The following is a 6,572-nucleotide window of genomic DNA, read 5'->3' as shown; positions in this document are numbered from 1 at the left end:
CCGCCCGGGGAGGGACTTTCAAATCTATCGGGTCGGACCACCAAATCCTGCGGGGATTCGGGATCCAATTCGCGGGTACGATCGGTACCTCGTCCCGCTGTCCGGTTCCCCCATTGACTACAATGGGTTTCATGGAGCCTGAGCTCAGACTCGGTTTTCTCCGCTATCTCGGACGATCGGGATCCGCCCGGGGAGGGACTTTGAAATCTATCGGGTCGGACCACCAAATCCTGCGGGGATTCGGGATCCAATTCGCGGGTACGATCGGCACCTCGTCCCGCTGTCCGGTTCCCCCATTGACTACAATGGGTTTCATGGAAGCCTGAGCTCAGACTCGGTTTTCTCCGCTATCTCGGACCTTCGGGATCCGCCCGGGAGGGACTTTGAAATCTATCGGGTCGGACCACCAAATCCTGCGGGGATTCGGGATCCAATTCGCGGGTACGATCGGCACCTCGTCCCGCTGACTACAACGGGAGTTAATATTTGTGTTTGAAATGATGGGTGAATCTGATAACAATTCTCTCTCCCCAGAAATGAAGTAAGATTGAGGGACTGGAGTAAAGGTCAGTAATAGTGCAATGTATTTTCCATGACTTAGTGACAAACTCTGTGTGGTTTTAAAGTTTACTCATTCACACCGCTGTGTTTAAAGTTTACTCATTCACACCGCTGTGTTTAAAGTTTACTCATTCGCACCGCTGTGTTCAAAGTTTACTCATTCGCACCGCTGTGTTCAAAGTTTACTCATTCGCACCGCTGTGTTCAAAGTTTACTCATTCGCACCGCTGTGTTCAAAGTTTACTCATTCGCACCGCTGTGTTCAAAGTTTACTCATTCGCACCGCTGTGTTCAAAGTTTACTCATTCACACCGCTGTGTTTAAAGTTTACTCATTCACACCGGTGTGTTCAAAGTTTACTCATTCACACCGCTGTGTTTAAAGTTTACTCATTCACACCGGTGTGTTCAAAGTTTACTCATTCACACCGCTGTGTTCAAAGTTTACTCATTCACACCGCTGTGTTCAAAGTTTACTCATTCACACCGCTGTGTTCAAAGTTTACTCATTCACACCGGTGTGTTCAAAGTTTACTCATTCACACCGCTGTGTTCAAAGTTTACTCATTCACACCGCTGTGTTTAAAGTTTACTCATTCGCACCGCTGTGTTCAAAGTTTACTCATTCGCACCGCTGTGTTCAAAGTTTACTCATTCGCACCGGTGTGTTCAAAGTTTACTCATTCTCACCAGTGTGTTCAAAGTTTACTCATTCACACCGGTGTGTTCAAAGTTTACTCATTCTCACCGGTGTGTTCAAAGTTTACTCATTCACACCGCTGTGTTCAAAGTTTACTCATTCACACCGCTGTGTTCAAAGTTTACTCATTCACACCGCTGTGTTCAAAGTTTACTCATTCACACCGCTGTGTTCAAAGTTTACTCATTCACACTCCTCTTGCCCTGTGACGACCGCTGATAGTTTTTCCTGCCGGATTGTCGACTGAACTTTCCTTTATTGGCTTATGTACAGAATATAAGAGCAGCGAGGTTATGCTCGAACTGTAGAAAGCTCTAGTTTGACCACGACATATAGGAGGAAAGATTGGAACAGGCTGGAATTGTTTTCTTTGGAACTGAGGCGAGATTTAATTGAAGTGTATAAAATGACGATGGGCTGAGATAGAGTGGATAGATAGGAAGGACCCATTTCCCTTCGCAGACAATTCAAGTAATTGGAAGGGAGATGAGGGCTAATTTTTTCACCCAGGTAGGGAACTGGAATTCACAGCCTGAAAGGGTGGTAGAAACCCTCATCGCGTATAAAAAAACACTCGGAAGGAATCATTTCTCCACGTCTACCCTGTCCCGTCGAACACTCTCGAAGAACGTACCGCACGGTTTAGAAACCGAGTAAAGCTCCGTTTAAATCCCGCCCTGCACATAAAATGGAGGGAGAATTCCCGCCCTGCACGTAAAATGGAGGTAGAATCCCCCCTGCACATAAAATGGAGGGAGAATCCCCCCCTTCACGTAAAATGGAGGTAGAATCCCCCCCTGCACGTAATATGGAGGGAGAATCCCCCCCTGCACGTTAAATGGAGGGAGAAATCCCCCCTGCACGTTAAATGGAGGGAGAATTCTCCCCTGCACGTTAAATGGAGGGAGAATCCCCCCTGCACGTAAAATGGAGGGAGAATCCCCCCCTGCACGTAAAATGGAGGGAGAATCCCCCCCTGCACGTAAAATGGAGGGAGAATCCCCCCCTGCACGTAAAATGGAGGGAGAATCCCCCCCTGCACGTAAAATGGAGGGAGAATCCCCCCCTGCACGTAAAATGGAGGGAGAATCCCCCCCTGCACGTAAAATGGAGGGAGAATCCCCCCTGCACGTAAAATGGAGGGAGAATCCCCCCCTGCACGTAAAATGGAGGGAGAATCCCCCCCTGCACGTAAAATGGAGGGAGAATCCCCCCCTGCATGTAAAATGGAGGGAGAATCCCCCCCTGCATGTAAAATGGAGGGAGAATCCCCCCCTGCATGTAAAATGGAGGGAGAATCCCCCCCTGCATGTAAAATGGAGGGAGAATCCCCCCCTGCACGTAAAATGGAGGGAGAATCCCCCCCTGCACGTAAAATGGAGGGAGAATCCACCCCTTCACGTAAAATGGAGGGAGAATCCACCCCTTCACGTAAAATGGAGGGAGAATCCACCCCTTCACGTAAAATGGAGGGAAAATCCCCCCTTCATGTAAAATGGAGGTAGAATCCCCCCCTGCACGTTAAATGGAGGGAGAATTCTCCCCTTCACGTAAAATGGAGGGAGAATCCACCCCTTCACGTAAAATGGAGGGAGAATCCACCCCTTCACGTAAAATGGAGGGAGAATCCACCCCTTCACGTAAAATGGAGGGAGAATCCACCCCTTCACGTAAAATGGAGGGAAAATCCCCCCTTCACGTAAAATGGAGGTAGAATACCCCCCTGCACGTTAAATGGAGGGAGAATTCTCCCCTTCACGTAAAATGGAGGGAGAATCCCCCTCTACACATAAAATGGAGGGAGATACCTCTCTACGTATAAAATAGAGGGTGTTCCACCTGTACATATAAAATGGAGGGGATCCCACAGACACTTCACCCATTTTAAAACACTTTTTAAACATTTTTATACCAGAAACAGGGCCGAGTATCATATAAACAGAGGCGTGGTCAAATACATTCTTAACTGGTGCATTGGGGTGAGGGGGAGAGAGAGACAGAGAGAGACAGTAAACTTTGAGGAGGACACAAATAGACTACAAAGGGAGCTGGAGAGAGACCGACAAAGGGAGAGAGAGAAAAAGAGGGAGAAGGAGAGATGGAGGGAGAGAGAAATAGAGAGAAGCAGAAAAGGTGTGTGAGAGAGAGAGAGAGAGAGACAGAATCATGGACAGAGGGGGAGAGAATCAGATAGGGAGAGAGACAGGGGGAGAATGAGATAGGAACAGAGAGAGATACAGAGACTGACACGCACACACACACAGAGGTGGAGGTTGCTGTCTCAATCCTTTGATCCTTCGGTTTATAACTCTTATTTGTCTGGAATTGGGTGTTGCTGAGAGAGTGTTTGTGTAACCTTGGGCAATTCCTGGACTCCTGCTGTGCTGGAGTTGGCAGATTACACAGAGAGACAGACAGGCTGAGAGAGGGAGAGAGAGACACACACAGACAGGCTGAGAGTGAGAGACACACACACAGGCAGGCTGAGAGTGAGAGAGAGACACACACACAGGCAGGCTGAGAGTGAGAGAGAGACACACAGGCAGGCTGAGAGAGAGAGAGAGACAGACACACACACAGACAGGCTGAGAGAGAGAGAGAGAGACACACAGGCAGGCTGAGAGTGAGAGAGAGACACACACAGGCAGGCTGAGAGAGAGAGAGAGACACACACACACACACAAATAGAGAGAGAGAGAGCAGGAAAGGACAGGGTAAACACATCCACGCTTCCCAGTCTCTGGCTCTGTGTCGAGGGATGTATTTGGAAGACGGGGAGTCACTGAGAGATTGTTTTATGTCAGTGTGTGAGAGAAAGAGCTCTGGGCTCTCGCTGTGTTTTATTTCTCTTCAAAAATGCTTTGCTGTGTTTGAATCAATTTTATTTCTCTTATTCCCAAGGAGAATCTTTTCGGACGATGCAGAGGGAGAATCTTTTGGCCGCGTGGAATTCTCAGACAAGGGAGGGAAAATAATAATAAATAGATATGTGTCATTGTCAAATTCATTTCTACATACAGAGCAGAAAACGGGGCTGATAGAAAAACAAAGTGCTGCAAATGCTCAGTATTTCGAACACACTTTTTATTTCACATTTCCAGTATCCGCACTATTTTGATTTGATGTTTTCCGGGGGGGGGGTCTGTGGATTTATTTTATCCACGAGGGAGGGGGTTGGAGTGTTTGCTCCCAAAGGGAATAGTTTGGGAAGAGCTGCTCCAGGACAGTCAATGTAATTCCCTACATTTCCCCCTCTCTCTCTCTCTCTCTCTCTCTCCATCTCTTGCTGCAACTTGTTCCCTGAACCTTCTTCCTAACTTGTGTTTCTTCACATCTTTAAATCCCTATCTCTGTATCTCTCAACATCCTTTCTATCTCTGCCTGTCTCCTTGTGACCCAGGGGGAGTGGGAATATTTCTATTTCCCTCTCTATTACTCGCTCTGTCTCTCCATGTTGGGTCCCTTTAAGAATCTGGTGCCGACCCCACCCGAAACCGGGGAATCTCGGCTGGCGCCTTTTTTCTGACCCTTGATCTCCAGACACGTGGGGAGAGGCAGCCAATCAGAGCTCACACTGACGCCCTGGCGGGAAGGAGACGTCATCGGCCGCCATGTTTGCGTGTCGTCATCAGCCGCCGTCGAACAGAGTCCGGGGGAACTATTTAAATGTGGGACTCTGTAAACGGGGGAACTATTTAAATGTGGGACTCTGTAAACGGGGGAACTATTTAAATGTGGGACTTTGTAAACGGGGGAACTATTTAAATGTGGGACTCTAAACGGGGGAACTATTTAAATGTGGGACTCTAAACGGGGGAACTATTTAAATGTGGGACTTTGTAAACGGGGGAACTATTTAAATGTGGGACTCTAAACGGGGGAACTATTTAAATGTGGGACTCTGTAAACGGGGGAAATCTTTAAATGTGGGACTCTGTAAACGGGGGAACTATTTAAATGTGGGACTCTAAACGGGGGAACTATTTAAATGTGGGACTCTGTAAACGGGGGAACTATTTAAATGTGGGACTCTGTAAACGGGGGAACTATTTAAATGTGGGACTCTAAACGGGGGAACTATTTAAATGTGGGACTCTGTAAACGGGGGAACTATTTAAATGTGGGACTCTAAACGGGGTAACTATTTAAATGTGGGACTCTGTAAACGGGGGAACTATTTAAATGTGGGACTCTAAACGGGGGAACTATTTAAATGGGACTCTGTAAACGGGGGAACTATTTAAATGTGACTCTTCCGGGGGAACTATTTAAATGTGACTCTATTCCTGGGGAAGTATTTAAATGTGACTCTGTAAACGTGGGAACTATTTAAATGTGACTCTGTTCCTGGGGAAGTATTTAAATGTGACTCTGTTCCTGGGGAAGTATTTAAGTGTGACTCTGTAAACGGGGGAAGTATTTGAATGTGACTCTGTTCCTGGGGAAGTATTTAAGTGTGACTCTGTAAACGGGGGAAGTATTAAAATGTGACTCTGTTCCTGGGGAAGTATTTAAGTGTGACTCTGTAAACGGGGGAAATATTTAAATGTGACTCTGTTCCTGGGGAAGTATTTAAATGTGACTCTGTTCCTGGGGAAGTATTTAAGTGTGACTCTGTAAACGGGGGAAGTATTTGAATGTGACTCTGTTCCTGGGGAAGTATTTAAATGTGACTCTGTTCCTGGGGAAGTATTTAAATGTGACTCTGTTCCTGGGGAAGTATTTAAATGTGACTCTTCCGGGGGAAGTATTTAAATGTGACTCTTCCGGGGGAAGTATTTAAATGTGACTCTTCCGGGGGAAGTATTTAAATGTGACTCTGTTCCTGGGGAAGTATTTAAATGTGACTCTGTTCCTGGGGAAGTATTTAAATGTAACTCTGTTCCTGGGGGGGTCTTCAAATTAAAACATAAACACAGATTCATTTCCCTCCTCCTCCTCCTCTTGTCTGACTGTCTCAGGGTTTTTTTTGAATATTGTTCCATTCTCCACTTCTTCCATGTGTCTGAAGTCTTTGAAGTTTGTCAGACATTGGTAAACTACTTCATGTGGTGTTCTGTAAATAACTTCCATTCTGTGTATCTGCAAGGGACACAATTCAAATTCTCACCTTATTGCATCAACCAAAAGCTACAGGTCCATTCAAACACCCCCTATTTCCTGTCTCTGCAAAGATAGCTCACACTTCCCCAATGCAGGAATGTCTGAATGGAAACAGCTTTGGACACATTTCCCAACACGTTTGCTAAAACTTTTCACGATGAAGCTCGATTCAACTGACAAGACTCCAAGCCCCAAATTGAATCTTCCCG

The 6,572-nt window shown here is 46.5% G+C and overlaps 1 long non-coding RNA gene across 1 annotated transcript; it reads left to right on the top strand.

Moving 5' to 3' along the window:
- Positions 1-370: 370 nt before the first annotated feature.
- Positions 371-6,160, top strand: LOC137361886 (uncharacterized). The gene is made up of 3 exons (XR_010972328.1): positions 371-441; positions 535-566; positions 4,162-6,160. It is a non-coding gene; the product is annotated as an uncharacterized lncRNA (long non-coding RNA).
- Positions 6,161-6,572: the final 412 nt, after the last annotated feature.

The sequence above is a fragment of the Heterodontus francisci genome, unplaced genomic scaffold (assembly GCF_036365525.1).
Source record: "Heterodontus francisci isolate sHetFra1 unplaced genomic scaffold, sHetFra1.hap1 HAP1_SCAFFOLD_1707, whole genome shotgun sequence".
Lineage (NCBI taxonomy): Eukaryota > Metazoa > Chordata > Chondrichthyes > Heterodontiformes > Heterodontidae > Heterodontus > Heterodontus francisci.
This window is presented reverse-complemented; position numbering and strand designations above follow the sequence as displayed.